Source organism: Pristiophorus japonicus, unplaced genomic scaffold, assembly GCF_044704955.1.
Source record: "Pristiophorus japonicus isolate sPriJap1 unplaced genomic scaffold, sPriJap1.hap1 HAP1_SCAFFOLD_70, whole genome shotgun sequence".
Classification (NCBI taxonomy): domain Eukaryota; kingdom Metazoa; phylum Chordata; class Chondrichthyes; family Pristiophoridae; genus Pristiophorus; species Pristiophorus japonicus.
Window position 1 is genome coordinate 3,656,534 of NW_027254613.1, and position 15,967 is coordinate 3,672,500.

The following is a 15,967-nucleotide window of genomic DNA, read 5'->3' on the forward strand; positions in this document are numbered from 1 at the left end:
TTGTCAGGGGGATGGAGAATAAAAGCAGAGAAGTCCTGTTACAACTGTACAGGGTAGTGGTGAGGCCGCACCTAGCAGAGTACTGCTTACAGTTGTGTTCACCTTATTAAAACATTTCATAGAAGGAGCACTTGGTTGATTCTTGCAATAAAGGGGTTGGCTTATGATAAAATGGTGAGCAGATTTCGACTATTCTCATTGGAGTTTATAAGAAAGAGAGGGGATCCTATTTAAATAAATAAGATAATGAGGGGACTCACTCAATATGGTAGTTGCCGATAGGACGTTTCCACCAGTGGGGGAATCTAGAACTAGGGGGCTTACTTTAAGAATAAGGATTCGCCCATTTAGAACAGATCAGCAGAACGTTCTTCTCTCAGAGGGTCGGATATCTGTGGAATTAGCTGCCCCGAAGAGATGTGGAGGCTGAGTCATTGAATAAATTTAAGATGGTGATATACAGATTTTTGGACGATAAGTTAGTGAAGCGTTACGGGCACCCAGCAGGGAAGTGGAACTGAGTCCTAGATCTGACCAGCCTTGAACTTATTGAATGGTAGAGCAGTCTCCCAGGGGGAAAATGCCCTAAAACTGCTCCTATTTCTTATGCTTTTATTCCACTGGCCCTATTCTGCTGACCCCAACACAATACATACTTAGAACTATTAAAACAAACCCGCCGTGGATGCAAGGCGACATCGTTTCCTGGAAGGTATAAATCAACTGCGCCGAAAATGCAGAAACTACATAAAAAGATTCTATACAAGGAAATGTTTGTATGTCAAATGTAAGATTCGAAGCCACGTCTCCAGAGGAGACGACAATCTGACTGGAGAGCCTTAAACCGCTCAGCATTCCTGAGTTCATCATCCATACATCATTGTCCCTGGATTTACCCTCGAGGTAAATAAAACATATCATTCACTTCGCTAGCTGTTTCTGGAAGGCCGAATGGCTTTTAGTTTTATGAACCGCAGTGGTCACAGCACAGATCGCTGCAGAAGAGCACCTCCCATGGTTTACTACAATTACACCCTACTGTTTGTTCACTAATATATAACTAGCTAGCTATCCATTCTTCCATTTCCTTACATTCTATCATAGTTTTGCTGCATCCGTCTTTAAAGGGACACCATTTTCTCTTGCCTCTCCTATTCTATTAATATACTCAAATAAACATTTGTTGCTAACTTGTATATTCCTTGCACGTTATTTGACATCTGCTTTTATTACATTTGGCATCCCTTCAGCTTGGTCATACTTTGAGTTAAAAACGTGGTTTCTCTCTCCATTATGCCTCTGAAAAACAGTAACAATTGTAATCATATTACCTACATTATTAGCAAGACGCTCAGTTGATAACTGATTTTGGTCGATTGTTCATCGTCAAATCTAATTTGACAGGTTCCTTTTTCGGCTCCAATACCGATTGTAGAAACTGTCCCATCGACATTAAGAAATTCATTGCCTTTCCTGCTTAAACTTTTCTGCTTTTCTCAGGCTGTGAAATAAGCATCTCCCATTAACATGAAATAAATTTGTCGTGGAGCAAATATAATATAAATGTGCTACTGCCTTAGCACTATTATGAGGGATAAAGGAAATGTTTAGGTAATTGAGTTAGGCTAAATGAAGACAAAGTGCCGGCATCTGAAAGGATAGTTTTCGACGATGGCGGGTTATGGAGTGAAGAACAGGTTAAAAAATCGAGTAAAATGGGGTTTGAGGATAGAAAGGAGAATTTAAGAGTAAAGGACAGTTTATCGGGGTGGTTGTGGCTAATAGAGTCCCATGTTTTCCGTCCTGTTGACTGTGTGTATTGATGAATGGAATATAGACTGATTGTATCAAGATATAGAGCGGTTATCGCCGAAAATTGTCGTCAAAAAACCAAACTGTCAAACACGAAATCTGAGAGAGCAAAAAGTAACAATTTACCATAAAATCAACAGTGAATTTCTATCTTAGTTAAAAATTGTTAAAAATGTGAAAAATGTACATATACACTTGCACAATTTATATCTAAATATTCGACTCATATAGACACACCGAATATTTATTTTACAACAGCGCACTCCTACATACCGACCTCGTTTATATCTTGCCCATGTTCTGGTGGCAGTTTTGACACAAGGCCACACATTGACCTTTTGCAATTTCCAGATTCTGTCCGTCCTGTTTCGCATATTCATCATTGTATGTGCTACAGTCCTTGAAATACTCAAAGTCTAAACAATGATCGTTTAACTGTTTGCAGATACAGTCGGTTCTGATTTGCATTGTACGATCGGATATCCTGCAGCCCGCTGAAAACAGGCGGTTAAACCGAGCAAGATTTCGGTTCTGGTGGTGAATGCTGCTTCTGACGGATTTCTTGGTGTCCTGCCGGTGGTGAGGATTGGAAAGCTCTTGTGTCACACTGAGTAAAACTGAAAGTCATCAATATAAGGAAGTCGCTCATGAATCCAATAGGGAGATCAGGAGAAAGAGAGGTTAGAATGTGGAACTAGCTAAAACAGGGAGTAGTTGAGGTGAATAGCAGATAGGCATTTAAGGAGGAACTGGATACGAACATGAGCGACATGGCAATCGAAGGATATGCTGCTAGACTTAGATGAAGTAGAGTTGGAGAATGATCCTGTGGAGCATAAACGCCTGAAAAGACCAATTGTGGCGAATGGCCTCTTCATGTCCTGTACTGCAGATGTAAAATATCTGAATACTTCATCGATCCATAACTGCTTTAGGCTCCAACACAAAATGCAATTATTTTCACGAAAGCCTGTAACTAATCTTATTTCCTTGACTCTCGAGGTCTCAGGTGCAAGGTGCAACTGCCTCCACAACCCACCGCCTCCCCCGCACCTCCGAAACTTCCAACATTTATCAATTCTACCGGAGCACTTATCGCGGGAGCAGCAATTCCTTTATTTTGCGATTTTGAAATAGGACAGTGACACTAGTCTGTTTCTATCATTGACCATGTGTTTCGCTAATCTGCCGGTATTAGGCAGAGAGAGAGAGAGGGAGAATAGAGAAGGACGCAAGGGGAGAGATAATCCGAGGGGATGAGATGGACAAAGAGAGAGGCAGAGACATAAAGAGATTGGAACAAAGAGAGACAGAGTGAGCGAGAGAGGGGCAAAGACAGAGAAAGAAAAAAAAGGGAGAGGGACAAGGAGAGACAGAGAGAGCGAGAGAGAAGGACAAAGGCAGAGGCAGAGACAGAAAGGGAGAGGGACAGGGAAAGACAGAGCGAGCGAGAGATGGGCGAAAGACAGTGACAGAGGCAGATAGCGCGAGGGAGAAGGAGAGGCAGAGCGAGCGAGAGAGAGGGACAAAGGTAGAGACAGAGACAGAAAGGGAGCGGGACAACGAGAGACAGAGAGAGCGAGAGAGAGGGCCAAAGACAGAGACAGAAAGGGATAGTGACAAAGAGAGACAGAGAGAGCGAGAGAGAGGGCCACAGACAGAGTCAGAGACAGAAAGGGACCGGGGCAAGGAGAGACAGAGCGAGCGAGAAAGAGGGCCAAAGACAGAGGCAGAGACAGAAAGGGAGTGGAACAAGGAGAGAGAGAGAGCGAGAGAGAGGGCCACAGACAGAGTCAGAGACAGATATGGAGAGAGACAAGGAGAGAGAGAGAGAGCAAGTGAGTGGCAAAGACAGAGACAGAGACAGAAAGGGAGAGGGACAAGTAGAGACAGAGAGAGCGAGAGAGAGGGCCAAAGATAGAGGCAGAGACAGAAAGGGTGAGGGACAAGGAGAGACAGAGAGAACGAGAGAGAGGGCCAAAGAAAGCGACAGATAAAGAAAGGGAGTGGGACAAGGAGAGACAGACAGAGCGAGAGGGAGGGCCAAAGATAGAGACAGAGACAGAATGGGAGAGCGACAAGGAGAGTCAGTGAGAGCGAGAGAGTGGGCCAAAGATAAAGACAGAGACAGAAAGGGAGAGGGACACGGAGAGTCAGAGAGAGCGAGAGAGAATGCCAAAGACAGAGACAAAGACAGAAAGGGAGAGGTACAACGAGAGAGACAAACATCCTTATCAACCTATTGAATTGTTATCCCTCGCAGTTAGTAAATATGATGAACCAAATGACTTACATTTTGTCGCACCTTTCAGGATTCGAAACGTGAAAAAAAGTAATTGTGTTGGATCTTCGTGTTTCTGCCCTGGATTGGGGAAAATATAGCAAATTCACGGCAGTTTCTTTCTGACTATTTCTCTCTCTCTCCCTCACTCCCTCTCCCTCAGCCCACACCCTCCCGCCTCCCTCGCTCGCTCTCGCTCTCTCTCGCTTTCTGTCCGTTTGTTTTTCTCTCACGCACCATCACTCTTTCTCTTTCTCCCCCACCTTCTTTCTCGATCTCGCTCTCTCTCTCTCTCTCTCTCTCTCTCTCTCGCTCTATCCCTTTCCGCCACTTTGTCACCCTCACTCTCCCTTGCACTATCCCTCATCCCTCTGTCTATTTGTTTCCCTCTCACTCACCCTCATTCTCTCATTTATTCTCACTCTATATCCCCCTCCATCACTATCTCTCTCTCTCTCTCTCTCTCTCTCTCACTCTTTCTCTCTGTTTCTCTCTCTCTCTGTCTGTTTCATGTCCTTCAAATCTTTGAACGTCTCTTCAAGTCTATCCTGACCAATTAATTTTATCCAGAAGCTATGAAGGTTAAAAGCCCCTATGATTATTGCCGTGCCTTTTTTACAAGTCTCCATTATTTCTTGATTTATACTCCGTCAAACCTTGCAGCTGCTCTTTGGAGGTCGATGGACTACGGCCAACAGCGACTTTTCGCCGTTATTGTTTCTTATCTCCACCCAAACTGATTCAATATCTTGATACTCAGAGCCAATATCGTTTCTCACGAACGCACTGATCCCATCTTTTATTAACATTGTTACCCCACCACCTTTTCCTTTTTGTCTGTCCTTCCGAAATGTCAAATACCCCTGAATATTTACTTTCCAGTCCCGGTCACGTTGCAACTACGTCGATATAATGACTATCAGATCATACTCATTTGTATCTATTTGTGCCGTCAACTGATCTGTTTTTTTTATGAATGCAACGTGCATTTAGACAAAATTATTTTAAAATTGTTTTTTTACTCTTTTTTCCTGCTTGTTTCCTCTGTCCTAAAAACTCACTTTGTACCTTTTTGCTTTTTAATTCAAAATCTACTCCCCTCCCTATTGAATCTATTCTAAGGTTCCCATCTCCTGCCAAACAAGTTTAAACCCTCCTCAACAGCACGAGCAACCACCGCCTACCCCCGGCCCACCGCAATGCGAGGTTATTACTTTTGGCTCTGTTGAGGTGCAACCCGTGCGGCTTGTACAGGTGCCAACTCCGCCAAAACCAGTCCAAATGTCTCAGGAAAATAAACCCTCCCTCCTGCACCATCTCTCCTGCTATGCATTCACTTGCTCTATCCTTCTATTTCTCGACTCGCTCGTTCGTAGCAACTGGAGTATTCCGGACATAACTACCTTTCTGGTCCTACTTTTTAACTTCTCTCGTATTTCCCCAAACTCTGCCTGCAGACCTCACCCATCTTTCTCCCGATGTCATTGGTAACAGTATGGACAATGACCTCTGGCTGATGACCCTCCTCCAACAGAATGCCCTGCAGCCGCTCGGTGACATCCTTGCCTCCAGGAAATAAAATATTATTCTGGTGCCACATCTACGGTGGTAGAAACGCCTGTCTGCTCCCCTGATTATTGAAACCCCGACCAGTATACCTCTTCCATTCTTCTCTCTCCTCCCCTGTGCAGCTGAACCACCTTCGGTTCAGTGGATTTGGATGTGGCTGCAGTCGTCAGAGGCACTATCTCCACACAGGTGCTCAGAAGATAATATCTGTTGGCGAGCGAGATGGACTCGGGGGCTCGTGCACTACCTGCCGAGTCCTCCTATTCTGTCTGCTGATCAACCACTCCCTCTCTACCTGCACGCTCTTAAGCTGCGTCATGACCTCCTCTAGAAGGGAACTGGGTAAATAGTTGATGACGAACAATTTGCCGAGCTCTGGGAAAAGTATCTCATCCCATGCTTCTGTGATGCTACAATCCTCTCTCTCAGTGAGCTTGTATTTTCACCTGTAAACCTCACGGATTTAATTCCAGGCCGTGCCGGCAGGGATTTTCTCACATTTAGTGTGTTGGTTCTCTTTTTCTCCCTCTATCATTCATTATATTTCTCTCTGACTCTAACTTTCTTTCCGTGTGTCAGTGTCGCTTTATGTCTATCCCAGTTGCAGTCAATTTGTGTACGCTTTTCTCATTGGGGATCTGTTTATCCGTCCAAATATGACTTTCTCTCTGTCACTCTCTCCATCGCTCCCCATATTAGTTTACTCCATACCTTATGGTTTATGCCTTATGCGCTGGTTTAGTCTGAGATTGCTGATACTGGGTCGTTGATGTGCATTTTACATTATTCATTAAAATATGTTCAGTGTTGACGGGTAGATTACATGTTCTGTAGGTTAATGCAAGGGGTTTGTTGTCCAGTTACGGACGACCAGTTCAAAGCGTTATTTACCTAAGTGCTGTGTTTTGCAGTTCAGCTTTTCACCATCCACAGTTTTTACCAGATATATATCCTCCCATGTTTGCAGAGTATGCAGACGTGTAGTTTGCTCTGCATTGAAAGTTAAATTTTAAGTCTCCAAGCGATTTGCCAAATTTGCAAGTACTGCACTGCAGCGTGCCCATGACGAGATCGCCGAGTTGTTAAGGCGTTGGAATTAAAATCCAACTGATGTATGCCTGCGTGGGTTCCAATCCACTCCAAGTAAATGTTCAATTAATTGGTTTGAGAATTAGACTTAATGCTTGTTTGTATGAAAGCGTGGAAGCGGTCCATAATCTCTGCAAATGATGTATTTGTAATTCTCCCTTCGAGACAACGTTTCTTTATTTATAATAGGTGTTTGCCAATTTTCTGAACAAAGGAACAGGATTAGGCTATTTCGCCCCTTGTGCCTATTCGCCATTCTGTTAATTCTTGGCTGAGCTCTATCATAACTCCATCCATCTGCATTTGCTCCACATCATTTTAACCAGTGTCTAGCAAAAACTATCAATCTAAAATTAACATTTTTAATTGAGCTAGTATATCCTGCTTTTGTAGAAGATAAATCCATCACCCTTTGCGCGAAGAAGATTTTCCTAACTTCTCTGCCGAATAGCCTGTCTCTGATTTTAACATTATGTCCTCTTGTCGTAAACTCCCCCACGAACGGTGAAAAAAGCTTTATCTCTATCTTTCTTATCAATTAATTTCAAAACCTTAAAAATCTAAATAAAATCACCACTTAACCTTCTATATTCCAGGGAATACAGGCCAAGTTTATGTAATCTCTCCTCATAATTTAACCCGTGGCATCCTGGTAACATTCTGATGAGTATGAACTGAACACATTCCAATCCAGCCTATCATTTCTAAGATTCCGTGCCCTTAAGGGAACTAGATATAATGGATAGAAACAGCTTATTACCCTTAGCAGAGGGCTCAACAATCAGCAGCCATACATTTATACTGATTAGAGAAGGTTTACAGGAGATGTGAATGGGAAATTTCCACACGCAGATAGTTGAGGCTGTGTAAAACGCACTACCTAAAGAGTGGTAGAGGCAGAAACATTTAGAACATTTCAAAAGTATTTGGATGTGCAACTGAAGTGCTGTAACGTGCAGGGTTATTGAGCTTAAGGTGGAAAGTGTGATTAGGCTGGATAACAGTGGCATGGACAGGTTGGACCGAAATACCTACTTCCATGCTGTAAACTTCTATGAATTTTTATATTCTATATCTTAGAGGACTCCAGATATAGTCTAACTACATCTCTGTTCAGTTGAGAAGAAAAACTTCCATGGCTTTATCGTCTAACCCCTAGTTATAAAGCCTAAAATGCCATTAGTTGTTTCGAATATATTCGTAACTTGCTACTGCATTTTAGCGGTATGCGCACTGAGACTGCAAACCACTTTGGAAATCCATCCCTCCGAGCTGTGCTCCATTTAATTATTACTCGGATCTAATTTTTGTGATCTAAAATGGGTGACCATACAATTACCTGTTTGGAATCTATTTGCCAATGAATCGTCCATTCATTTAAACTATCAGTATATCTTTATAAGTATACGCTAATGTCTGTACAAATTACTATATCACCAATATTTGCATCATCGGCAAACTGGGATATCTGGCTGCCTGTTGTGCCTTCTTAATCTTTAAGAAATATAAAATGAAACAATTTCTTTAAAACTGACATTTTAAAACGTGCAATGCTTTGAAGCCCTGATAGGGTCTGTGCGAAGAGGAAGGTAGGAATAAGATTTCAGCTCGATGACTCATTTGATCCGACAAATATACATCATGCAAATGTGCGATATTTTCAAACAGCAAAGGCACGAGCTTGCATTCCCGTAGCATCTTTCACGAAGGTAGGATGACCCAACTGCTCGCCGTTGCTCAGTTTGAGTTCCGACAGGGCCCCCAGCCTCCAGACATCATTACAGCCTTGGTCCAAATATGGCCAAAAGTGATTAATTCTAAAATGAGGAGAGAGTGATTGTCCTTGACAACAAAGCAGCATTTGGTCGAATGTTTCAACAAGGAGGCTCCTAAGTTGAAGTCATCACGGGGTTAATCTCCACTGCAGAAGACATACCTAGCCTGAAAGAAGATGGTTGTGGGTGTTCGATGCCAATCATCTCAGCCCAGGCTACGCTGCAGGAATTCATCTTCACCTGCTTCATCAATGATCTGCCCTTCATCATAAAGTCAGAAGTGGGCATGATCGTTGAAGATTGATTTTTCCAACTCTAGTATCAACTCCGCAGAAAATGAAACAGGAAATATATTATCTTTACATTATTGTGGCGTGGTGAAAATCAAAGAACTCCTTCTATAACAGCACATTGGTAGTAACATCACCTCAGTGACAGAACCATAAAACCATAGAAATTTAGAGCACAGAAGGAAACCATTTAGCCCATCGTGTCCTTGATAGCAGACAAAGCACGAGATTTTCAGGGTGCGGTGGTCAATTGGTAAGGTGTCGGTCTCAGAGACCATCTGGGCCGATCGAGATTATATCATGTTAAATGCGACATTTTAAAGCATTTGCCTTTTTATATAACAAAACACTTCATTATTTTGAACTTATGTCATAAATCGCCTCTAAACGTTTTATATTCAAATGAGAAAAATCTTTCTGACAGGTGCTGGTCCGATTATCCCAATATGTATGAAAATTTAAATCCCGTATTAAAACCACACTGTCTTGACGACACGTTTGTCTAATCTCCACATTTATATATTCTAGTGCTTGACAGCTGCGACTAGGGGGCCTATGCACAACTCCCACTATTGTCTTCAATCCTTTCCTATCTCTTAATTCTACCCGTAAAATCTCCACGTCCGGTTTATCTGAAGTTAGATCCTCGCTTAGAACTGAGTCATAGAAGCATAGTTATTTACAGCATGGAAGAAGGATATTTCGGCCATCCGGGCAACGCGGCCAACAAAGAGCTATTCAGCAGAATCCCATGTTCCAGCTTTTAGTTCGTAGCCCTGTAGATTATTGCACTTCAAGTGCATATCCAAGCATGTTTTAAATGTGGTGAGCGTTTCTGCCTCCAGCACCATTTCAGGCAGTGAGTTCCAGACTCCCAACTTGCTCTGGTTGAAGACATTTCCCGCCAAATCACCTTTAAACTTGCTACCAATGACTTTAAATCTATGTCCCCTGTTTGTTGACCAATCTGCTCAGAAAAATAGGTCCTTCCTGTCCAGTCTCTCTCTACCCCTCATAATTTTGAACACATCAATAATGTTTCCCCTCAGCTTCCTATGTTCCAATGAAAACAAACCTAGCCTACCGAATCATTACTCATAGCTAAAATTCCCCAGTCGAGGCACATCCTCGTAAATCTCTTTTGAACCTTCTCTAGAGCAATTACATCTTTCCTGCAATGACGTCTACGCAGTCTTCTAGCTGCAGCCCAAGTAATGTTTTATATAGCTCAAGCATAACTTCACTGCTCTTGTACAATATACCTCGGCGAATAAAGGTAAGTATGCCACATGCCTTCTCAAACAGCACGTTTTCTTTGAAACCTGAAACAGGGAGTCAATGATGTAAATCCTACAACAACAACAACTTGCATTTATGTAGCGTCTTTAACAGAGTAAGACGTCACACGGCGCTCCACAAAAGCTTCAGACAAATCAAATGACACTGAGACGGAGCCACATAAAATAAAAATTACGGCAGATGCCCCAAAGCTTGGTTTTAAGGAGCATCCATTTTGACATCTTTTTGACACACCCGAGGACAGGAATATTAATCAGTGTTATTTCCTCTAGGTCTGAAAGATGTGAGAAGTTGACTTTTGAATTGGACCCATGGGTGTCGATTTCATACGATTACATAGGATAGTCAATGGAAAAACAGGCTATTCGGCCCAAACTGTCAATGTCGACGTTTGTGGTCCACTGGAACATCCTCCCCTCTTTCCACATCCAGCACGATCAGCATAGCCCTCCATTCAGTTGTCCCTCATATATTTATCTAACCGCTACTTACATGCATCTATAATATTTGATTCAACTACTCTGGTGGTAGCGAGTTCTACATCCTTACCACTCTCTGGCTAAAGAAGATTCTTCTTAATTCCCAATTTGATTTGTTGCTGATTTTTCTTAAATTGATGGTCTCTAGTAGTGGCGTGGTCAATTAGTTCGTTGCGTGCAATCTTATATTCGTTCATGTAATTCTGCCGAAAAATCAACCGTCTATTGCAGTCACTCATCTGAAGTAAAGGAAGGCTGTTTGCTTTAAGAATCTAATGGCACGTTTTCATCATTAACCATCTGGTTGCATGGGCAGAGCAAGCTGTGTCGTGGACTTTCTTGCACATTATTTCTCTTTGTGCACAAGAAGCAGGAGATTGAATGACTGACAGAAGAATTAGGAACAGGAGTAAGCCATCTAGCCCCTCGAGCATGCTCCGCCACTCAACAAGATCATGGCTGATCTGGCCGTGGACTGTACTCCTCTGACCCACCCGCTGCCAAAAACCCTTAATTCCCTTTTTTGGATAAAAATCTATCTATCTGTGATTTGAATACATTCAATCAGCTAGGCTCAACTGCTTCCCTGGGCAGATAATTTCACAGATTCACAACCTTCTGGGAGACGAAATTCCTTCTCAACTCGGTTTTAAATTGCCTCCCCCTTATTTTGATGCTGTGCCCGGAATTTCTAGTCTCCCCGACCAGTGGAAACAACCTATCTGCCTCTATCTTGTCGATCCCTTTCATTATTTTAAATGTTTCTCTAAGATCACCATTCATCATTCTGAACTCCAACGAGTAAAGACCCAGTCTATTATCATAAGGTAAACCCCTCCTCTCCGGAATCAGCCCAGTGAATCGTCTCTGTACCCTCTCCAAAGCTAGTATATTCTTCCTTAGGTAAGGTGACCACAACTGCATGCAGTACTCCAGGTGCGGCCTCACCAATACCCTATACAGTTGCAACAGGACCTCCCTGCTTTTTCACTCCATCCCTCTCGCAATGAAGACTAACATTCCATTCGCCTTCCTGATTAACTGCTGCACCTGCAAACTAACTTTTCGGGATTCATGCACGAGGAGCCCCAGGTCCCTCTGCACCGCAGCATGTTGTAATTCCTCCCCATTCAAATAATATTCCCTTTAACTGTTTTAATCCAAGGTGGATGACTTCACATTTTCCGACATTGTATTCCATCTGCCAAACCTTACCCATTGGCTTAACATGTCTAAATCTGGTTTCAAACTCTCTGTGTCCTCTACACACCCACTTTCCCACTAATCTTTGTGTCATATTTCCCCACAAGTGGGCCCACTCTGTATCTACGCTATCAAAACCTTTCAAGATATTAAGGAGCTCTATTAGTTCACCACTCAGGCTTCTCATTTCATGACAAAATACATTGAGCTTGTCGATTCTTTCCTGATAGTATACCATCTTCTCTGCACCCTATCCAGTGTCTTGCTAGTTTATTTTATAATATGGCGACCAGAATTGCACACAGTACTCCTAATGTGGTATAACTGTAGAGAGTTCGATATTGGTCATTTTGAAACCGGCTTGGCGAGGCTGCCTGGTCTATTTAAAAGGGGCCCGCACCTCATCTTTTGAGGAGACAGTTCACAGGCATCCTGTAGTAACTGAAGGCCGTTTGCTTACAGAAGCTGATTGTACATTTTCAACATTGTTGATCTGGGTGCACGGGCAGGACACGTCGTGACAGGGATTTGTTGCAGCGTAATTGTGTATGGATGCAAAAAGCCTGAAATGGAATAGTTGAGTTGTGCTAGATGGCAGACGAGAGGTTAAGGCGATGGAGTGCAAATCGATTGTGTCAATTTACTTTGTTAAGCGTTTGTTGCTGATAAACCTTCCAAGCATTTGACTGAATATTACATAAATTAGGCTTTGAATCCAAATCTTATCAAAACTGTAATTTCCTGGTACCATTATGGTACATATCAGAAATAAACACCTTATCCATTATGCTGCGCGCTCAATGACTAAGTCACGGTGATTTCTTACGTTTTTCTTGATATGCCAACTGAATTTACTGACTGGAAGAATTGTATTAACTCCACGTGATCGGATCGGCTCATCCTTGTGCCGAATTGCGAGTGGTGCGAGCAAATTCTGGAACTGAGTCATTACTGTTCTTTAAGGAAGGATAAATGCCGCCTACACGTCCTGCTATACACGTGGGCAGAGTCCCATCCAACTCCCATGATGCTTAATCCCCTCTTCGTGGGACTGGAGAACCATTTTCAAGATGGAGGCTCATGGTCGACTCAGCAGAAAGTGGATGTTCTGCGTGTTCTTTCAGCCAGCTTCCAACTGGCATCCAACTGCCGTGCGAGCATTGCTGACTATTCCAATACAACAATATTGGAATGTCTTTACAAAACTAGTTTTGAAACGTGACCTGTATTATCCAATAAGATTTTGAAGCATTAATAGCTTTATATTGTCGTCTGTGTCGGCATCCACTTGAGGCACACTCTACGTTAAGAGAACTATATGCGGTGCTGATTTAATTCACTGCGAGCGCGAAGGGACATGTCTGTGAGGATATTTGCCCCTAATTTACACCATTCCTGTCCTATAGTCCACGTCTTTCGATACCCATTGCTGACCTTGTTGCTGGTTAGATCATCCCAGGCAGTCCATTTAAAAGTGAGAATCCAATCAGCGAAAAGCAGAGAAATATAAGAGGCAGAGACAGGAGAGATAGAAAGAAGCATGCGAAGACAATAACAGAAAAGATCATTGCAGCTTGAGGGGAATCTTTTTGCTCTCTTGAAATGTTGTAATGCGTAAAGGATAATTGGGCGACAGTTTAAACGTGCCTCCTGCCCTGGCGGATCTCTCAGGCTCTGCGAGAGGGAAATGCAGCCCGGCAGCTACAGCTCTTACTTATTCAAGCACTGAACGGAGCTTCAAACAGTGTAGCGGAGAGCAGGTAAACCTGAGTGGATTTCAGGCCCAAAACATTAAACCTTCCGGCTATCGCAGACAGTTGTGGTTTGCTGCAAACAATTACTTTCCAGCCCCGGAACAAGCCAATCCTATCCTGCAGGGCTATGGGGAGAGGACAGGGGAGAGGAACTAGCTGAGAGCTGGCACGCTCTCGATTGGACGAATGGCCTCCTGCTCAGCGGTAACCATTCTATTAATTTACTTTTGGACTTTGATGGGATTCGAATCAATAAGTTTGAATGTTTCTGTGGAACTGAATCAGCGAGAAGTCCAATGCACAAGCCATTGCAACACTGAGCACAACATTTTTAGTGAAATGTTCAGGAAAATCATTGTTTCTTTTGAATGTGGTGCAGGAATTATGTGGAGATAACCAAAGCGTTTACATATCTTCTCTTTGAAATCGAGTGTTTTTCCGGCCCATTATTATTTACATCAGAGTTATTGATTAAATGTCAAAACGCCTCCACTCCATCCCACATATATGTAAATTTTTCATCCTCCGTTGCAATATTGTGTGCTGGAATAACACAGTGAATATGTAGGTAACATTTGGGGATACATCAATTGTACCTTCGATTACTGTCGAAATGTCACAAGCAAAGCGATCACCTGTACCAGGTGAGGCTCGAGCTCACAACCTCGGCATTTCTAGGTGCTTACACTGTCATATAAGTACTGTGCCATATCCAATTCCGTCGCTGGAGTTATGTGCTGATGCTGTGTGGTATTAGTGCTTCCACAATACAGCTGCCTATTCAACCTGTCTTATAATTCCTCCCCTAAAAATCTATCGAGGTTGGGGCAATTGACATTTTCAAGTTTCGCATTGATCGATTTTTGTTAGGCAAGGATATGAAGATTTATGGAATCATTGCAGACAAATGGAATTAAGAATTAGTTAAAAGGGACAGAAACAGAAACAGCTGCAAACAAACGGAGCATTTTATTCATATTGAACAGCAACAATATAGGTGCCGTGCGCAACTATGCTGTGGTCAGAGAAAAACGCCCGAAGCTTCCGAAACTCCTGTGGCTTTTCTGTGGCTCTATTTCCTCTCTTCCCTTCCTCCTGCAAGCTGCCAGTTTTTAAACCTTGTTTTTAATGTTGCTCTGGGCGAGGGCATTCCACATTCTCAGAACCATCTCTACCGTTTCATTGCTTGATTTCTATGTTTATTAATTATGAAACTCCTTGATCTACAATGGTAGCGCTTGCGACAATATATTAAAAGGCGGCTTATTGGAAACACGTTGTGATCATAGTTTGGTTTTGTACATAATTGAACCTATATCACTTAAGAGTGAATGTTATATTTACAATAAACTATATCGTCTAATAAATGTTGGTTCATTCGCTCCCTCGTGCCAGATGAGGAATTGTTTGATCCCCTCATTTATTTCATGTGGGGAACAGGCACGGGTACTCATTCAGAAATAACCCCCAGATTGACACTGAGATAACCGCAGCAAGAGAGACAGACAGCAGCTTGGTACATGGCGGAAGAGACAAGAGAGATGGATAAATAGGAAACGGCCTCAAACTCTGAAAAGTACAAACATCACATGCAAAAGCATTGGCTGCTCTAGGTGAGGCTCGAACTCACAACCTCGGCATTTCCCGGGCCTGTACTGCTTTATAAGTACCGCGCGCTAACCGGTTGCGCCACTAGAGCTTCACATCTTGGAGTTTTAGTGCTCCCTTCATATAGCTGCCTGTTCCATCTGTCTTACGAGGAAGAAGGCAAAGAATCATCGAATCATTCAACACAGAAGGAAGCTGTTCATCCCACCGTGACTGTGCCGACTCTCTGCAAGAAGCCTTCAGTTATTGAGACTCCATAGATTTTCGCCATAGACGTGTTTTATTTTTTGTATAATGTTTTGTTATTTGTAATGAATTTGGATGTCCGTGCGGCAAATTTATAAATATATTTGTGCATCTATCTGTGAGTTGTAAATTAAATTTTGCAGAACATTGAAAATCATATTATTTGTGTTCATATATGTGTTATTCTAAATGTATTTGTTTTTATGTCTGTTTTCTTTATGAATTTATCTCTAAGTATCTCCGTGCTATAATTGTATTTACGTTTATTTGCGAGGTGTTTACAGGTAACATAGATACAAAGATATACACAGAAAATACATATATAACAAACACAGATGCTCCACAATACTATTATAAATAACTTTGTTGCATTCAAATACATAAACACTAACACAGATATACAAAATATATTTTGTATCCCACAGAACAATTTGCAACTTAACACAGAGACACCAAAATATATTTAGAGCTATCTCTGATCAAATAATATTTTACTCCTTACGGTCCTCAGCAAATTCTGCTGTGCCTGTGTTTCCTCTGCTTGTGCTCAGTGAAAGGGAAG

General features: G+C 42.4%; 1 non-coding gene across 1 annotated transcript; it reads right to left on the minus strand.

Moving 5' to 3' along the window:
* Positions 1–15,156: 15,156 nt before the first annotated feature.
* trnai-uau (transfer RNA isoleucine (anticodon UAU)) lies at positions 15,157–15,250 on the minus strand. The gene is made up of 2 exons: positions 15,213–15,250; positions 15,157–15,192 (listed from the first exon to the last, which is right to left on the minus strand). It is a non-coding gene; the product is annotated as a tRNA-Ile (tRNA).
* Between the last annotated feature and the right edge of the window lie 717 nt (positions 15,251–15,967).